Source organism: Pollicipes pollicipes, unplaced genomic scaffold (genome assembly GCF_011947565.3).
Source record: "Pollicipes pollicipes isolate AB1234 unplaced genomic scaffold, Ppol_2.1 Scaffold_4740;HRSCAF=5597_pilon_pilon_pilon, whole genome shotgun sequence".
Taxonomy (NCBI): Eukaryota; Metazoa; Arthropoda; class Thecostraca; order Pollicipedomorpha; family Pollicipedidae; genus Pollicipes; species Pollicipes pollicipes.
Genome location: NW_023596545.1, coordinates 40,373,592 through 40,393,184, shown reverse-complemented (window position 1 = coordinate 40,393,184; position 19,593 = coordinate 40,373,592). Strand labels below are relative to the sequence as shown.

The window sequence follows — 19,593 nt, the reverse complement described above, 5'->3', positions numbered from 1 at the left end:
CTTAACGTGGTGGAGGACTGAGACATGTTGTAAATCCCCAGCTAACAACATCCAGGTGCCTCAACGTGTTTTGCCCATGCCCCACATCATTCAACCCGGCCTTATCCCGCCGGCAAAGTCGCGCCGGTCGCTGCGACTCCTTACCTCGTCTTATCCGCCAGTTTTCCCGGCAGCCCTCTCGGGCAGTCCTCCGTTGCCCCCTCCCTCCGGCAGCGGTGACAACGGCCCCCTCCAGCGGCCGGCCGGTAGCAGCTGGTCCCATCCACAACTCTCGCCTGTCCTTTGTGGTCGTGTTTTGCACAGGGCTCGCGCCGAGCCGAGAGCGCGGCTTACGCGGTGACAACTGTGTGTCAACAAGTTCGGCGAGGTCCCCCCCCCCCAACACCCACCCATCACTCGTGTCTCGCTCGTGCGACCAGCATTGTCCGGAGTGGATCGAGAGCAAACAGACCGAGATACACGGGAGGGTACGGGGGACACAGCAACGCGGTTGTCCCGCTGGCTGGGACCTGCCGCCTGCGCTGCCGCGGAGCATGGGGACACGAGGGACCCGTTTCGGTAGGGCACAGGAGTGAAATGCTCGGAAGCGGATGTGGCTGTTTGCGCTGGTTCGGCGAAAAGGTTATTGACGTGTTATGTGACATGGTTATTGACGGATGTTTTTGCATGGTGACACGCGAATCAACGGGCACACGACATGGTTTGCGTGGCCAGGGTTAGCATTGATTCAGAGGACATGGTTGGTATGATGCCTCTAATTTGCAGGTATCGTAGTATCTATGCACTTGGGTCCATGCCAGTCTGTTTTGGAGCGATGTTTGGAAAGAAAGGACTCGCGTTTTCCTTGGCAATTTAGCTTTTATGAAGAACACAAATGAAATATTTTTGAGGAGATCGACGCCAGCGCGTATTCAGCATTCGCACCCTGCCGCGATGTCTGGAGAGATAAATGTTGGCAAGACTGACAGCATACACAGGTAGCCGCCTGCTTTTCTCTGCTGCGTGTGATCATGTAATATCCCGGTATGGTAGCCTATCACGCTGCGAAATGAGGTGGCCAATTAAACTTGAGAAAGGTGCTACAGCAATTTACGGTGCAATATCTTGCGGCTTAAATGCCGCCTGAATTGCCAACTCTTCAGTAACTGGTTTGTGAGCAGTGCCAGCAGTGTTTGATTTTGCCTCAATCAAGTGGCGGGATTGGGGTCAATGATCCGAGCTAAACTGCAATGAGCAGCGACTGCAGCGGCCAATTCGGCGTCTCGGCGGCGTCCTGCCTGACCAAAGCCACAGCCTGACGCACAGCGCGTGCGATCGGCTCCTTCTCGCCGACACCTGACATCTGAGGTGTGTAAACGGACACATTAGACCTCCTCTCCGACGGCCCCGAGCCAACACGCGGCAGGGGGGGCCGCGGCGGGTGCATCCACGGGGGGCCGCTGTGCGGCGCGCTGCCGACCCGGCCGCGGCCCGCCAAACTCAGCCGCCTCAGGCACTGGGGCAAGGTGGGTCTCGACTGGAACGGTGAAGCGGGGCCGATTCGGAAGGGTGTGAAGGATGTGAAACTGCCTTCTGGTGATGCCGGGATATTTACACCGGTTTGCTTTGGGATGAGCAGGGGTAACATGATTGAATCGTTAGTTGTGCGCACCAGAAGGACTAGTAGCGTGTTTTTTCTGAGTCCATTCGGAGGAGATGGTGCCGGTATTTTGATACGGGCCTTGATAAGATTTACAAGTTTGGCATCTCGTCGCGAAGTGCTGCACGAGTGCTCCAGCAACGCGTGATTTATTACCAGCAGATACGAGTGCTCTTGAGACTGCTCATCAAATCTCTACGCCACGAGCTAAATGTGTTGCATAGAATCCAGGGTAATTAAACGAAGCCGTGCTGCTTTTAAAATACTTCGCGCGAGCCCTTGCTGGGAATTGCGAAATGTGAAACATGTCGTTCAGGCATGCCCAGAAGCGAGTGCCTGCGTCGTTTCACGATTAATTACTGCTCAACACGCAAGTTGAGTGATCGTTCGTTGTTAGAATTTGCTATCTGGTAGCATATATCGATCTATTTGTCCACAAAACTGGGAAGGCAATTCGCCTCCGTGTTACGACTTAAGTGTCTAAACAGATTAAATTCTAGGGCCTTGTTAATCAATTTACAATGTATTGTGTCTTGACATGGCCTCTCATGTGATATATTGCTTATCAGAATAAACTCTCGTTAAAAACTTCGATTGAGTTATCTTTGAAACTGAATGTAAATAGATAACAACTCTCCAAAATTTCTGCGAGAAGCCAACCCACGTTGCATTGATGTTGTATTGTGGCTTATTTGTGTTATTCATGATGTATTTATCGCAGAGCTGTGACAACATGAACGCATGATTTACGGCACAGCACGCAGTGACGTAATGTGACATAGTGATAAGTATGCTGTTTTAAGGCCATCCCACAGTCATCCCACATTACCAAGCTGATAACGGATTCTATAACACACACGTTTGTGTGCTACGAAAACACGTCCGGCCACTACAATCTCACGTGTCAAAATTCAAAGCGAGTATAGTTGAATTGGCTGCCAATGCACACCGCCATTCGCACCTGTGCCCTCGTGCACACATCGGGCTTCCTGTCCCTGGCACTGGCGCCGATGGAAACCCCTAACAAGTCGGCGAAGGCTTGTGCAGCTCTTCCATGCAACACTTCTGGAAAGTGGGGATGCAGCTGCCGTCTGCCTCTCGCCGCCCTCCTCCCAGTCGTCCTCCACAGCACCCGCGTGCATGACAAGCCGGCCGCCTCGGCCCGCCCTCAGCGGCCGCGCCCGGCCGCGCGGCGGGCCGGCGTCTGGCGGCGCCTCCAGCGGCGCCGGGCCGGTATTCACGGTCTGTCGTCGCCAGTGACGGGGGGGCGCGTCACCGGCCGCCACCCGCCCGAGCGTGACGAAATTTGTCCGCCGGATAATGCCTGCGCACAATGGCGGCGTCAGGCGGCGCGGCCGGGCGGGCAGCTGACGGGCGGGGGTGACGGACTCCGGGGAGGCGGGGGGGGGGGGGGGGGACGGCGTGTCGGATCGCTCAGTCCAATGGGGGTGTCAGTAGTGGGGCTGGTTCGCTGAGGTGTTGGGCTGTGGCTGCGGGAATCGTCACGTTTTCGGGGATGCTGACCGGCCAGCAGGTATGTGTTTCCTGTCGCCGGCCGCGCCTTTCCTTCCGTACCGGTTGCCAGTTGCCGCAGCTCCGCACCCCACTCCAGGCATTTGACTTGATGGTGCTGGTGAGTGGTCTTGCACCGCGCTGTCAGTCCGGTCTCTTTACTACCAGCAGCAAAACTTATTTTGAACCCATAGAACTGTTTAGGTTGATGGCACAATTTCGAATACTCTATATGTTAACATGCTTTGCCTAAATAAGGCGCCAAAGTCAACAGACACTAATTAAACTATCCGCAACGTCGGGAAACACCAGCAATTCTGGCCCAGCACAAGATCGTAATTATCGCGCGCCCGCGCTTTCCGTGTGCTGTCAACCTTCCCCTTTTCCCATGTTTATCGTCACTCCTGGTTTCCCTCCCGGCGCCCCGGCGTCGCCGGCGGCTTCGTTTACCCCGGCGCGGCAGAGCGCGCGCGCCGCGCGCATTCCCGGCGCCGATCCCGGCTCGGGTTGCGCGCCGCCTGAGGTGCGAAGTCGCGCCGCCGCCGCTCTCGTTAGCATACCGGCGGCGGCCATGTGTGCGGCGCGCGCCACCGGCCCGCGCCGATGACAGCCGCCGCTTTTGTCACGTGTCGCGGCCGTGTTTGCGGACCGGCCAACGCGTGTCGAGCGTCACAGCCGGGCGGGCGATCAGAGATCAGTGATCAGTTATCAGTGGTCAGTGGTCAGTGATGAGTTATCAGTGATCAGTGGTTAGTGATCAGTGATCATCCGTATGATCGATGAATGCGCAAGAGGGCCCGCTGCCGGGGGATTGTGAGGTGGACAGGGCTGGCGGCTCCCCTCCTTTCTGGAGCAGGGCGGGGCTCTTGACACCTTACTTCTCCCTTGAGTAAGGCGAGACTCCTGACGTCTTGCTCCTTTCTGGAGTACGGCGACACGCGCTGTGAAGCCTTACTTCTCGCTGGAGTTAGCCGAGGCTCCTGACACGTTTCGTATGACGTGCTGCCAGAAATGACGGAGTGAGTCTCGACCAATGCCGTCTCAAACGTGGACCCGTCGCTGCGTTTCAGAGGGATCCCACGGGCCTCAGCAGGCCGGCGCCTTGTCTGACTGAGTTGCAAGAAGGCTTTATGTCCAGTTAGCTGAGGCCCTGCGTCTCGGTGTGCCCAGCCCCACCCTCCGCGTTGCTTACATCTGCCGGCTGTAGGCTTGGCTGTCAAGGGAGCCCGCCATGGTCAGCATCCGTGCCCTTAGTGACCCATCAAAGTACATAATTATGTCGCCTGGACAGAAGCTCTAAACAGGTGTACTCATATGAAACGAAGTTGAAGTGCACACACATGAAGAAAAACAAATTGGTTGAAGTCAAATTATGCTAGCAATATCCAAGCAAAAACTAAAAATGCACTAACATGCATATCGAACCAGCCATCGGCCCTCAGTACTCGCTCCAAACAGAGGCGGGTGAGCAGCCCCCTCTCCAGGCCTGACCCTCCCGCCGTCCCCGTGAGCGGCCCCTTCTCCTGACCTGACCCTCCCGCCGTCCCCGTGAGCAGCCCCTTCTCCAGGCCTGACCCTACCGCCGTCCCCGTGAGCAGCCCCTTCTCCAGGCCTGACCCTCCCGACGTCCCCGTGAAGGCCCCTTCTCCTGACCACTGACCCTCCCGCCGTCCCCGGGAGCAGCCCTTCTCCAGCTGGCCCTCCCGCGTCCCCGTGAGCGGCCCCTTCTCCTGAACCTGACCCTCCCGCCGTCCCCGTGAGCAGCCCCTTCTACCTGACCTGACCCTCCCCCGTCCCCGCTGAGCGACCCCTTCTCCAGGCCTGACCTACCGCCGTCCCCGTGAGCAGCCCCTTCTCCAGCCTGACCCTTCCGCCGTCCCTGTGGCGGCCCCCTTCTCCAGATCTGGCCCTCCCGCCGTCCCGTGAGCAGACCCTTCTCCAGGCCGGGCCCTCAGCCGTCCACGTGAAGCAGCCCTTCTCCTGACCTGACCCTCCCGCCGTCCCTGTGAGCCGCCCCTTCTCCTGATGAATCCCCAGTACAAACGATTCTCCTGCCTGACCTCCTTGCGTCCCTGTGAGCAGCCCCTTCTCCTGACCTGACCCTCCCGCCGCCGTGAGCAGCCCCTTCTCCAGGCCTGACACTCCGCCGTCCCTGTGAGCAGCCCCTTCTCCAGGCCTGGCCCTCCCGCACGTCCCGTGAGCAGACCCCTTCTCCTGACCTGGACCCTCCCGCCGTCCCCGTGAGCAGCCCCTTCTCCTGACCTGACCCTCCCGCCGTCCCTGTGAGCAGCACCTTTCCTGACTGACCTTCCCGCCAGTCCCGTGAGCAGCCCCTTCTCCAGGCCTGACCCTCCCGCCGTCCCTGTGGCGCCACGGCGCTGTCCGACGCTCAGTGCCGCGGATTTATCCCGCCCAGGGGAGGCTGTGGACGGTCTCGTTAAAATTACTCTCACCTCTCCCGACGCGCGCGTGGACACGGCAGCGTTTACCGCGGCCAACGGCGCTGACTGCCGTCGCCGCACGCCATCCGTACATATGAAGATCGCAGCGGTAGCTGGGGGGCGGCGGCGTTCGGTCCGTCTGAGGCGGCGGCGGCGGTGGCGGCGGCGGCGCGGCGGCGGTGGCGGCGTTCCCGGTCCGGGTCTGAGGCGGCGGCGGTGGCGGCGGTGGCCAGGTGGCGGCGGCGGAGTTTCGCGGACAGTCTGAGGTCGCGGCGGCGGTGGCGGCGGTTTGCCGGCGTTCTCGGTCGGTCTGCGGCGGCGGCGGCGGCGGCGGGGCGGCGGCGGCGGCGGCGGCGTTATCGGTCCGGTCTGAGACGGCGATGGCGACGTCTCGGTCAGGTCTGAGGCGGGCGGTGGCGACGTTTCTTGGTCGGTTCTCGGTCCGGTCTGAGGCGGCGCGCGGCGGCGGCGTTCTCGGTCCGGTCTGAGGCGCCGGCGGCGGCGGCGGCGGCATCGGCGGCGCCGCGGGATAGCGTGCGAGGGTTGTGGTTTCGTGGGCGGGGGTAGCGGTCTTGCGCTGGTCCCCTGGGCGGTCATGCAGCCAGCGGGTGAAGTCGTTGCGGAAATCCCAGCTGGTGTCCCTGGAGTTTTAGTTAGGTAATAGTGGAGCCGAGTAGTATCAAAATATGTGTTTGGATGATTCCAAGGTTTCGACCTCCTCGGATGACTGGCTGATGACTGCTGACATCGCTTCCAGCGAAGTTGTCAGCTGGATGTTGGGGAGATGGATGTGCCCGAGCACTCCACACAACGTGTTATGGATTCAAATGGGATTGGATGTCTAATCTGCCGCGCCGGTTGGAACCATGCAAACCCGTGTGAATGTCATTTGGTGTTATGCTACCTGACCTGATGACCTAGTGCCACAGTGCTGATTTGTAAGTATTGCGGTTTCGATACAAGTGTATTCTAAATGAAAGATAAGTTCCGCTCATGGTGTTCGCACAAAAGCCGGGCGTCTCGATCATAGCTTCTTTAGCGTGACCCCTTGTCATTTTCCATTCCGTACCATTTTCGGAATTTGGTAGATGTCGTCCATTTGAACACTTGCAAGCAGCTACATTACCTCTGGTGGGCCACTGTAAAAGGCTGTGAACTTGTCACGACAAAAACAAGATATTGCCGTGCACAGAATTACAAATAGCAGGACTGAAATGTTTGCCAAGTGAGCCATCGAGTTATACCCACGAAATGAAATGACAAAGTAGCAGCTTGTTGGGCCCGTTCCCGAATGAATGCAGGCTAGTTATTGGCGATAGGTTCTGCTGTAAACTTCACATTGTTCTGTGCTTCTCGCTTTTAGAAGGCCTTCAATCGTCTGTTAGATGACACCCTTGCTCTTCTATTTGTTTACTTTTCTGCTTGCGTGCTTCTCAGTGGTGTAGTTTTACGACACGAGTTGGATGCCCTGCCCTGGGTCAACCAACATTGGTTACCCCCAAATGCTGGTTTTCCTCGGATTTTGAATGTTCTATCTCTTTCAGTTCGAAAATGGCGTACTTTTTCGTGATTCGTTTATCTTTCCCCGACCAACTGGATTACTCATAAGCTCAATGTCTAAGGATAAGAGGTCTCGCTGTCAATCTCGGGTCTGGCTCACATTTTGGGTCGTGTGTGTGCGGGTGGGGGGGAAGGGGACTCGGGGGCTCCTGATGAGAACATATGCCGATACATTTAGTACTGAAGATGCCTGCAGGCGGCAGCAATTAGATGAATAACTTAGCAATAGCTGACTTGTGATGATGATTGGCTTATTATCATTAAAGGTAATTGCTAATCTCCCAATTAATTTCGGTAAATTTGCTATGGAGGGCATTTCAGCACATCGTTCGCCAGGCTCCAAAACACTTTGTCAGCACAGCTGAATCCCTAATGCCGGTTCAGTTCAGCAGTGCTTGTGACCTTGTGATTTACCTGAGGAGGCACTCCACTGTTGTGCCTCCCCGTGTCTCAACTACACGCAGATCCAACCTGATTTCCCAACGCGGCTTTGTCTGAGCATACCTGCCACCAGACGTCCCGTCGGAGTCCCCCCCCCCCCCTCCTGCCCCCCTCTCCCGTGTCTCCGTCCGAGCCCTCTCGTCCGTCCGCCGCCGCGCGCCGGCGCCGCCGGGCGCGCCACGCCGCTCCAAGGCTGCAGACGGTATTTGTTCAGCTAATTATGCCAGCCGGTAATTTCGATCGCCGCCTGCCGGCCCGGCCCGCTTGTGAGGCGCCGCAGCCGCCTGGCGCCGCTCCCCCCCCCCCCCCCCCCCCCCCCCTGTCCCGACGCCGGACAGACCCGGCAGCGCCCTGCTTAGTGCCGGAGCGGCCGCACATCTCCCGCTCCAGGGCGGGGAACGCGCCACTCCGGATCTCCTCGGCCGGGAGCTGTACACACCGCGCCCTGCGGTCAGGCACTCCCCAGTCTTTGACAGGGCACCTCTCGCTCACGATCCGGCGCTTCCCGGGCAACGGCAGGACATTCCACACTCCGTTGTTGGCGCGCCTCGTTTCTTGACCGTGAATTCCCGGGTAAATGGCCCCGCTGCGACCGTGTCCAGCACTTCCAAGTTGGGCGTTCTGACCCAACGTGCGCGGCATCGCTGGCGCGGTCATGTGTCCCACCCTATAGTCGGGTCTTTCCTCGTCCCACGATCGGGCACCTCTGTTTCTACTGGTGAGCATCCCTCACTCCACAGCGGACACCCCTCACTCCACGGCCGGCCCCCCCCCCCCCCCGCCGGGCGGCACGTTCCGGCGGTCTTTGAGGAGCGCACCGCGCCGTGCCCGCCGACGCCTGGGGCGGCGTCCCGGCGCTCCTACCCGGCTATTATCCGCTGAGGAGTGACCGGCCAGCCGCGCGGCGCGCGGGTCTGCGCCGAATACCAACAGCCTGTGGACGGCGCGCGCTCCCGCCTCGCTCCAGCGCGCGGCGACGATATTTCTCTGCGAGATCGCGGCGGCGTCGGAGGAATTGGCCGCAGCGTTTTTACAGACCTCATAACCTGGGCTTTGTGGGCCTGTCAGTCGCGACATAGGCGGGCCGCTCTCTGATAGGGCCGCGCCGCCGCGGCGGCCAACATGTGCTCTCATGGGCGCATTTGGAGGGCTCTCTCGTGAGAACGGCGGCCCACTTACCGAGCCCTGTGTGCGCCCTGGTATCTGGCGTGCGTGTGCGGGGAATGGGCCGGGCTACAGGAAGCTCAGTCGTGAGGAGATAGGCGGGCACTTACCGACAGAAGCGTGTCCGCATTGTGTCAGGTGTGTAAAGAACGCTGCAGGTACAATCGGAGGTTCGCTGGTGAGGGGAGGGGGGGGGGGCACTCCCACCGACGGGAGGTATGTCCGGCTTTGTACCATGTTTGTGAAACGGAGAGGCGCTGCAGATCAGATAGGCGAGCGAGAGCAGTTAAATGCGGCAGGGCGTCGTTCGTGACGGCGTTATGTGAGTCGAGTACCGCAGCTGTGCAGCAGCAAGACCTCTCGTGAGAGCGGTGGCTCTTCCAGGCAAGGGTGTCGATTGCCTTGTGGCATGAATGAGAACACTGACGATTGCCGAGGCCCGGCGAGCGAGGTACCGCAGCTGCAGAGTGCCGCGCGGTTGTGACGCGTGGTGACGCGTCGAACCGGGCGTAGCGTTCCATCACCTCGCGAGCGGGGACACCAGGAGTAGTCCGCCCTAATGACGGCGAGAGAAGCGCCACCTCGAACATAGCCAGCGCGCCAGCCGGCCGTGTCAGGGCACAGCTCCGGTGCGTCAGACATGTGTTCCTGTCATGCGGCGGTGGGAGACCGCGGCTTCGGAACATGCATCCCAATTTCCGCCGCGGCGAGGTCAACATCTGCTCTGTCATGTTATGTGATGTTATCGCGTGAGGGGCTGGTGGTCCGATGACCTGATGGCCCTTGGCTAGGTAGCGATGTCGGGCGCGGCGTTGGCACCAAGCGTCCCAGAAAGCAGCCGTTTAGTGGTGGTCATACGCCACTGGTGGACTTCAGCAACAACCCCTCGGGGTATTATGGTAAACCAAATCAGCAATGCTCATGGAGTTCATTTAGTCCGATGAGGATCAAAAGTTCATTAGATGAATGAACGACTTCAGTGGAGTTACCCTATGTATATCCTCCGTACCATCGAAGCGAGAAGGTTCTTGCTTTGAGAAAGCAGCCAACTTTCCATGCGCTCACGAGCACGTGAACGTCCTGCCGAGGGCCAGCGCGTTGCTTACAGCCGCGCCTAAACTTATTAACGACAAGATTCCAGTCAGCTCATGCACCAGCGGCAGCTAGTTCGGCAATCTAGCACCGCTGCCGTGTCGTGAAGCACTCGCCTGTCCGAGGGTATTTCAATCAAGCGGCGCGCTTTGGCCAGACGCCGCGGCACACATGGCCACCCGCCGCGCCCTATGGACAGCGCCCGCCGCCGTGCTGCGGCCTTTGAAGTCGCACCGAGCGGCGGCCGTCGACAGGGCCGGCATGCCCGGCTGCGTCGTCAACCCCTCTCCATAAAGTCGGCCGACCTCTCGATAAATCCGTCGGGCGGCGACGCGGCCGTCGGCGGCTGCCGGGGTCCGCCTAATGATTTTCCGATGCCCGCCCGCGCAGCGGGACGCTGACCGGCGCCGGCTCTGGTGAGTAATCGACATTCCGCGAGTGGCGCGGCCCGCGGCCGTTCCGCTCAGCGCCGGGTCTCGGCGGGCTGTGCGGGGGGCGACGGCGGGGCACGTGGGACCGCGCGGGTCGCCGCCGCTGCAGGTTCCTCGCCCAGCGGTCCGGGTGGGTGGGTCGGGAAGGGTACGAAGCGTGGCACACCGGGGGCTCCGGGGGGTGTTTATCGCCCCGACGGCCAGAACAGGGCGGTATGGTGTGGTTGGAACAGGGGTTGGCGGCGCAGCCGGTGTTCGGGCCGTGTCCTGGGGAGGGGAGCGTCAGTCTGTGGGGACCTAATCAGCGTCATGGTCCTAATGTACTTCCCTGCCCGTCTCGACCAATCGCTAAAACTCCTTGCAACCCTCAAAGGTATCCAGTTTCGGCCAAGGTCAGCAAATCAGGGACCATTCAATTAACCAGGTACCTCCTCACAGAAAACTATGCTCTCCAGGCGGACAGCAGTCATTGTCGATTGCGCCTCCCACGTCGCAGAACGACTTCGCCCCCCCAAGCATATTGATATGCATTGGTCGGCGTGCGCTCCTATCGTTCAGTTATCGGTAGTTAATATCGGTTAACACTTGCTTCGTTACCGGATGACTCTGGTATGCGAGCTACGGCTGAGCTTATCGTGATCCCAGAGGAGCCTATGGCCCCTCATTGCTCCAGCTTTCCGTCGCTCTTCCATGCTACGACGTTGGTTACACATTTTAGGTACATGCCCGCGCCGTTATAAACACAGGTGCAGATGCTCAGCTGACAAGCAGGTACGCACGTGGCGCACTTAATGACGGGAGATTGTGGTTACGTGGTGTCGCGTGCGGTCGCCCCATTACCGTTAGGATGCGCTGCTACCAGACCGCAGATTTCTGCTCTCCCTTCTCGCCCTCTGAGCTGTACAGTGCCCGCGACGTTCCAGCCACCACCCGACCCGCTAACCGGCCGCTCCTCCGCTCCAGGACCACCCGTCGCTGCGCGGCACGCCGCTGGCGATGCTGGCCGCGCAGTGCAACAAGCTGACGAGCCGCTCGCCGCCGCCGCTCGCTGACGCCGCCGTCGGCAAGGGCTTCACGCCCTGGCGCAAGAGCGGGGCGGCGCCGGCGGCCAGCGTGGCGCCGGCGCGGCAGAACGCGGCCAGCGGCGCGCTGGCCAGCGGCGCGCTGAGCTACACGCGCTCGGCGCCGGCCGCGTCCGGCGGCGGCCTGTCCTGCTACGCCGGCGGCGAGTACTTCTGCGCGCCGGCCGCGGCCGAGCCGAGCCTGAAGGCGGACGGCGCCGGCGCGCACCACTTCCCCGTGTACGGCCGCGTGCCCGGCTACGACCAGTGGGCGTTCGCCGCGGCGGCCGGCGGCGCGTCAAGCCCGAGATGGCGGCCAACTCGTGGTGGGACATGCACCAGCAGGCGGCGGCGGCGCAGGCCAATTGGCTCGAGATGTCGAACGCGGCGGCGGCCGGCATGGGCGGCATGTCGGGCATGCCGCAGATGTCGTACCCGGTCACGTCCGACTACTCGTCGCTGGGGGCTCGGCTCCAACGCGCACCTGCTCTCCTCCGGCCAGCACCTGCTGTCCGACTCGTACAAGTCGATTGCCTGCCCGGCCAGGCGATGGCTGGGTCGGTGGGCTCGCCGTTCGGCCTGAGCGCGGTGGCAGCGCGCGCTCGCAGCGGCGCTACACGGGCCGCGCCACCTGCGACTGTCCCACCTGCGCGAGGCCGAGCGGCTCGGCCCGGCCGCCGCGCTCCAGCTGCGCAAGAAGAGCGTGCACCTCGTGGCCACATCCCCGGATGCGGCAAGGTCTACAACAAGACCGTCGCACCTCAAGGCCCCACCTGCGCTGGCACACCGGCGAGCGGCCGTTCGTCTGCAACTGGGCTCTTCTGCGGTAAGCGGTTCACGCGCTCGGACGAGCCTGCAAGCGGCCACCTGCGCACGCACACGGGCGAGAAGCGCTTCGCCTGCCCCATCTGCAACAAGCGCTTCATGCGCTCCGACCACCCCTAGCCAAGCACTCCAAGACGCACGCCGAGGGCGGCGGCAAGCGCGGCTCTGGCAGCGACTTCCGAGTCGCAGAGTGAGGGACACAGCGTCAACATCGCCGCGTCGCTCTCGACGGCGCGGCCACCGACCGACTTGCAAGCCGCCGGTTAGGCCCCGGTCGCGTGGGAAGGCGGGGATGGGAAGGGGGGGGGGGGCGGCAGGCGCCGGCGCCGCCGTGTTTCGTCCGTGCCAAACAACCGAACCGTGTCGCGCCGTTTGACTGTTCATCTCGTGCGAAGCCCATCGCCTCATCGCTCCGCCGGTCAGCTGTGATTGTCGCGACCTGGGACGGCTCGGCCGCGGTGAGAGGTCCCGCTGGGGCGCGGCGCTCTGGGAGGTCCTCCCGAGAGACCCCCGGCGCGGCGTCACTGCACCCGTCACGCGCGCGGCGTGACTGCGGGCGCACTCTCATGCAGCCGTGTCCGGCCTATGAACTGCTCAGCATCCTACGAAATACTCGATATGCCTGAGGCGGCGTGACGAGTTTCTTAGCGATGCCTCGTCTTGTTTTCTTCGTCTTGTCTGAATTATCCCGCTGTTGTGATGCGTAGTTTGTTGATTTTTGTGCGTGACGATCACTGAGCTTACTGAGATGTGCTATGCACAGCGACGATCATGGTGAGTGCGTATATGAATGATCTATGATTTATTGTACAAACCTGCGCTGATGAAGAGAATACTAATAATAATGAACAGGGAACATGGTCCGCATCGTTCTTGACCACGTCCGACACCCCGCGCTCTATGGTTAACGCCCAGCACCTGGCGCCATACGGTGGCTTTATTAAGAGAAGTCTGGTCATAAGCATGGGCTGGTCGAAGACACTGTATTGAAGACCTTTTCCCATCACGGACCTAAAGGGTGTCTCCGTGCCCGCGGTGCCAAGGGATGAGCGTCGGAACGGCTGACCGAAAATGACCGCTCCACAAGCCGCAGACACACCAGATCTTTTTCCCGGGATTTCCGTACTGTTTCAGTACGTCTACCTGTAATTTGCAGCTGATTTGTCGTTGTTGGTGACACTGCCTCAGTTGTCAGGCGGCAAGTTTGCTGCTTACTTCTGCCCTGAAAATAACCAGCTCCCACTCAATGCAGCTCCCATGCAACCCTCACGCCTGTAAGACCCCAGCAGACTCGTGGAGCACTGCGCAGCCCTTCCGCGACACGGCCCGGACTTTGCCGCTCGGTACGGCTTTGATGTCGGAGTCCCCTCGCCCGGGAGCTGCCACGCCCGGCGGCGGCGGGCTCCGGTTTCTGATGGATTGACGGTGGGGCCACCGGTGAGGAGGCAGGTCCGCTGGGGGTCACTGACGACCTCAGGCCGAGCGGGAGACCGCGCGGCGGCTGAGGGAGATCGGCGACATCCGGTGCCAGGCCCACAGACGGGAGCAGCACCAAATGATGACTGTAGGCGTAGAGAAGAGCTCCACTGACGACCTCAGGCCGGGGGACCGCGCGGCGGCTGAGGGAGATCGGCGACATCCAGTGCCAGGCCAGACTCGGAGCAGCACCAAATGATCGCTGTAGGCGCAGAGAAGAGCTCCAGAAGAATACAAAAAAATCGTTGGCGCCAAGTCCTTTTTAATTGAATTACAACGCCGGCTATTACTCAGGATGCGGCTGTTGAACCAGACGCGGTCGATGGTGATTAATGCACCCCCAGTGTTCTGTAGCACCCAACCGCTCGTGCATGCATGCCCGTGCCATGTATCATTTAGTCATGCCATGCGCTCAGGCACTGAGGTACGGCAAACCTTGGGAGAAGGGTCTGCCGACTCGGATCGCTGGTGTTAGAGGGGGGGGGGGGGGGTGGGGTCTGTCAGAGGGTCGGAAGGAGACTGACGGAGACGTGACGTCAGCGCGGCCGTCGCCGCCTGGCCGGTGGCCGGTCAGAGGGTCGGAAGGAGACCTGACGGACGGGCCATCAGCGCGGCCGTCATCGCCGTCAGACCGTCCTTCGGGGCAGGATCAGTCAGCGGACCCCAGTAGGTAGCGACATCTCCGAGTGGGTTTTACGGAAGGGTTGAGACGAGATTTCAGTGTCACAGATGGATTAATTGCCAGGCTATCATCCTCGTCCGGTGTGTTAGCATGCATGCAACGTTTCGGCCAGTTAACTCTCCGGCCGTCGTCAGGCGTTTAGAGGCCCTTAGAAGGATTGGATGATGTTGGCCTTCAGCCATGTACTCGCCACAGCCCAAATTATCCTTGGAATTGCTGGATTCGAACCAGGGGCTCTTGATCACGACTCCAGTGCCCTACCACCTGAACAAATCGGGACCGGCGTTGTGAAACGATGCGAACATACTAACACGTCACACGATGACGGTAGACCGAACAATATTTCATCGGTGAACTTGTTATAGGTATGGAACGACCAAACGATATATATAATATAATAATATAACGATATATGGAACGACCAAACGACATCGGAACGACGCCGTTGGGATTAGGGATTAGATTAGATTGGGATTGAACCATGCGTGGCATTCCATAAACAGGAATGACCTTGTCGACGTGCGTCAGTAATAGACCTAGCCTCGGGCGAGTGGGACCTGACCTTTTCAGTTTTCATTTGTCTTGGGAGTTAAAACCTGGGAGTAACACATGTTGTTGACTTTTGGGGAAATTTGGTCACCAACCGCGGCAAATAAAATGAGAGGCTTGGTGGCTTTCGATGTCGAATGCGTAGACAGAAGTCATAAATGGTTAGCTTAAGGCTCAGACAAAATGCGAAGCATGTGTTCCTCAGAGAAAGTTGTAGCCTCCCAAGTCAGCTAATTAAGCGCCTCGGCGTAAAAGGTCCTTGGGTGAAAGATAATTGGAACATGGTGCAATAGTCCCTGTACAGACAGATGCACGGTAATGCCATGTATAGAGGTAAATAGAAAGGTATTCGGAGCATCAACGTCCATCAAGTACGTGCGCCCATCAAGTGTCGCTCGAAGGTCACACGGTCACATCCCGCACACACGGATGCGGCCCGTGGCTCTTATGGTTAAGTGCAGTGAAGTGCAATGCGGTATTCGCCGTGAAAACATCGGTCTAGCATGCTTTTCTCATTGCGTAGACGTGTGGGTGGGCTGAGCACATGTGGCGGGTACGGCAATGGTGCGCGGGGAAGGCAACCACGGTGAGTGATTCTTTGTTTCCGGCATCGATGAAGCTCGGACTACCGGCCACAGCTAAGCACATCAGGAACCATTTACAGACAAGCACGGCAAAGCACGTGAAAAATGCGTCCATTTTCCGTGCACGCCGGGCTCGTCTGTGGAATGGTGGGCGCGGGTCCCTGCAACCCACACCGGTTGGTTCGTGACGTTCTGCCGCACACCCGCTGACGCTCTGGAAATATGCGGAAGCCGCACATCTGCTCCCCGCGTACAAAAAAAATGTTCCCCTGGCATAACACAGCGAGCTCGAAGCGGCGGCTAAGAATAATATTATTCCGCGTAATTTTTTATTCGTCGGGCCATATTTCTGCCTAACGACGCCTGTCTTAAGCACAACGAGCTCAGCCCGTAACGAATGACCGAGACATGAATAGTAACATCGTTCCGGAAAGATTAGCCTCACTCGTATCCTTTCAAAAAGAGCTGTTAAACACTCTTTGCCCGAAAATCATAACGATGTCTCACCGTTAGCTTTCCAAAGCCCCCTGCGCCCGGCTCTCAACGGCCACCGCGCCCGAGACCGCGCGATGAAAGACGCCAACGGACGCGGCCCGCCCGGCCCCGTCGTTCGCCGACGTCGCTGACGTCGGGCGGCCTTAAATCAAAGCGCGCTGCCGTCTGGCCGGCCGCTAATGGTCCGGTCTCGGCAGCATTAAATGGCGGCGGCTCTGGCGGCGGCGCGCGGTCGCGAACAAAGGCGACAGGCGGCCGGTTAGCGCCGCGCCGGCGACAATGGCCGCGCGCCTGTCGCCGTCTCGTGTGCGCCGCACTCGTCGGCGTTGAGACGCGCCGTCGGGTCGCGTTAGGAGGGCGCGGAGCCCGGGCCCGGCGAAGGGGCCGGGGCGCGCCGGGCAGGTCGACAGCGTGGCCCATGACACCGCCAGACTGAGCGGGACATAGACGATGCTCAGGGCAGCTATAGCACGTGGGCACCCAAATAGGTGGTGGCATCGACCCACACCGCTCGAGAGGACTCAGGAGCCTCCTATTTGATCTGGAATGGTTTCTGAACGGTTATGAACATGATGCCCATTTGTTATGCCGACGTCTACACAATGCTCTCACCTATTTGAAAATTGCAAATTTACAAATTTGAAGCTGTATGCCTCGGCGATTCATGATTTATACCACTTTTTTATGGTAATGTTAGTAACATTTTGCCCAAAAAGTGACAAATAACGTTGCTTGTCCCACGAAGTGCATTCCAAAGCAGTTTTCTCGGCTATTCTTCTTAGCCCTGAGCCGTGCGGTCGCCCTCACCTTCAATCTGAACACGGGACTTAAGAGATTCTTGAAAAATCAGCAAGCTATACCTGCAGATAAAACGACATTGGAATTGCATTGTCAAACGGTGCAAAATAAATGTCACTGAACAATGGCAAATATAACCTTTCACAGGCCAAATCAGGCTATGATGGTCAGATTACCGCTTCATAGACCACTCAGGACTGATATCTCTTATCTTAACAGCTAAATATGCCACAACAATACAGAAGATGGCGTTGAGCAAAATTCGGAAAGCTCCATCAGATGGCGCTGGTGAATATCCACGAGTACGCGCTAGAAATGTCTCTCGTTAGGAAGGCATTCCAAATCTGTAAGATGTGGGCCATTAGCGCTTAGATTGTAAGGTCTTCAAAAGTTCCGATCTGTTAATAAAGATTAAAGTTTAGTCTACCTTCTTCTTGGATGGTCTGGTCCGCAAAAGCAGCACGGCGAAAGCAATGCACTTCAGAGGGATGACGTTTTCCCTCGCCCTTCAATGGGGGAAGGGGGACTGAGTAGCCTCCATCCCTAAGGTTTTCCGGAGTGATTTCAGAACAGCTTTGAACGCGGTGCTGACATTTTTGGGAGTTGAGTTTATGTCACTGCCGCAAGTGTTGGAAAAGCTTGAAACATTGACCTTGACAGTTCATGATCACCTGTACGAGGGACTTCTTCCTTGAGGTCATGTTGGTGACATTTCGCTCAAAAGTGACAGATAGCGCTCACTGTTCGCAGAAAATGTACTCTAAAGAGGTGTGCTAGGCGGATTCTCTTAACTTCAGCGCTCTGAAGTGAATTACTGCCACTCTGGTTGCTTTAGCAAGATCGGGGCATCCAGAGTCAAGCTAGAACTTTGACATCTGTGACCAGATTTGACATTTGGAAGACCATGCTGCAACAATGCGGGGCACAATGCGGGGCATGGTTCAAAAGCTTCAAGCATGCACAAAAGCTGTAAAACTGATGCAAACTCAGCTGACAAAGACAAAAGTTGACATCGTTCACCAAACTGTTACGAAGTATTCTGAAAAAGACTTGAGGGGCAAGGGTTCCAGAGACGATGGTCAACTTTATCCTTCTGAACTGTATTGCCATCGGTCTGGTTGATTTTGAGTGGTCGGGTCATCCAAGGTCAAACTACGGCCACCTCTGACCTTTGCGGTCAGATTGAATCTCTTGAAGGTCAAACGATTTAAGCTGTAATGGCGCATCCTGCTGCCTTGGAAGCCCTTCATAACACTGTTTCCCAATGACATGACATGTTTGTTTCTTGATACAGCTAGACGGGCCCACGATAACATTGAGCCCCATATAACGAATAATGGTAGCCTTGAACCCTATATACCGATTAGTGATTATTTCGAACCCTTTGTTCGAATATAATATATTAATATTATACTAACATTAAATAAAATTAAAAATAATAAAATAAAATAAAATAAATAATATAATATAACAAAATAAAATAAATAATATAATATAACAAAATAAAATAAATAACATAATAAAAAAACAATATGAAGAATAGCCTTGAGCTTTTGCAACTGGCATGGCCTACCATATCACAGTTCACACCCGTTCATGCCCACCAGTGCCGACTTGGGGGTCACACGTGTGTTAGATTTGAGGCGAATCCCTCCATCTTTTGCGAATCACATCCGTTTTGCATCAATCACGAGTGAATCGATTCTTTCTGATGCAAATTCAATGTGAGCCGTGAACTGAATCACTGGCTTTCGAAAAACAGAGCTGACCTGTATCGTTAAGCCAAGGTCACATGCAAATATTAAAGATGTTAAAACACTTTGTGCACAAATTAGTCTCCTCTTCCAATTTGACTGGGCGAGGAACACATGTTCTATCAAGCCCTGCCAGCACGGCGTTCATAAATGATGCCTGATTTCCAAAAAGCCGGCCCGCCAGACTAGAAGGTCGCCGCACGTGGGCTCACCAAAGCCCATATCGTGCCTGGCCTACGTACCATCTTTACCTTTAGGCATTAAGTCAGCTTCGCATGCATTGATGGTTTATCCTATCACCCCATGGCCACACCTAACAACACCTGAAATGGATTAAGTTTCAGAGATAAATAGGCGTTGGCTACCCATGTCGAGAAAGAGCAGATTCACAGCGGGCAAATAAACATCGCTATGCGTAGAGCTCCACAGCATGGGCATATATCTCTTGCGCTGCCTAATGTATACACTGCGTCGTATTCGACATATCTAACAATAGGAGAACCCATTTTCTCTCTCATTTATCAAGCGCTGATTAAGGATACAGCTGTTTAAGTGTAAATGTGTGTTACTTTTTTGAGTTACCTTACTTAATACTTGATCATGACAACTTTTTACATTATTTCTATCGTGGTTTTCAGGCCCCTGCACCACTTTTGACACGTTTGCACGGTTTTGATGAAGGCTGTAGAACAATGAGGACGCGTATTTTTTCCTCTTGTACCTTCATGTCTTGTCACTCTAGATTTGCCCTCGTCAAGACATCTTTAAATCAACTTCGGATGCTTACCGCGTCTTCTTGCAGTCAAGAGGTAGAGGATATATTGAATCGATTCACACGCAACGAAAATAGCTCAATCATAAGTGAGTCATTGAGCTTGAATGTTGGTGAATGCTGAATCTGTTCTAAAACCATGAAACCAAACTTTGAGTTAAATCTAAGTGAATGGAAAGGGGTTCTGGACGCAACGTGGATCAACTTCTAGAAATTTGAAACGAACACAGTTCTGGGTATAGTATTCAAGTTCTATTGCACGACACCTTCCGCAGAATATTCTACCAAGCGGTCATTTGACAAACATTACATGATTC

The 19,593-nt window shown here is 57.1% G+C and overlaps 1 pseudogene; it reads left to right on the top strand.

Annotated features, from left to right (window-relative positions):
• The first annotated feature begins 11,576 nt into the window (after positions 1 to 11,576).
• On the top strand, positions 11,577 to 12,360 carry LOC119098385 (transcription factor Sp9-like; annotated as a pseudogene).
• Positions 12,361 to 19,593: the final 7,233 nt, after the last annotated feature.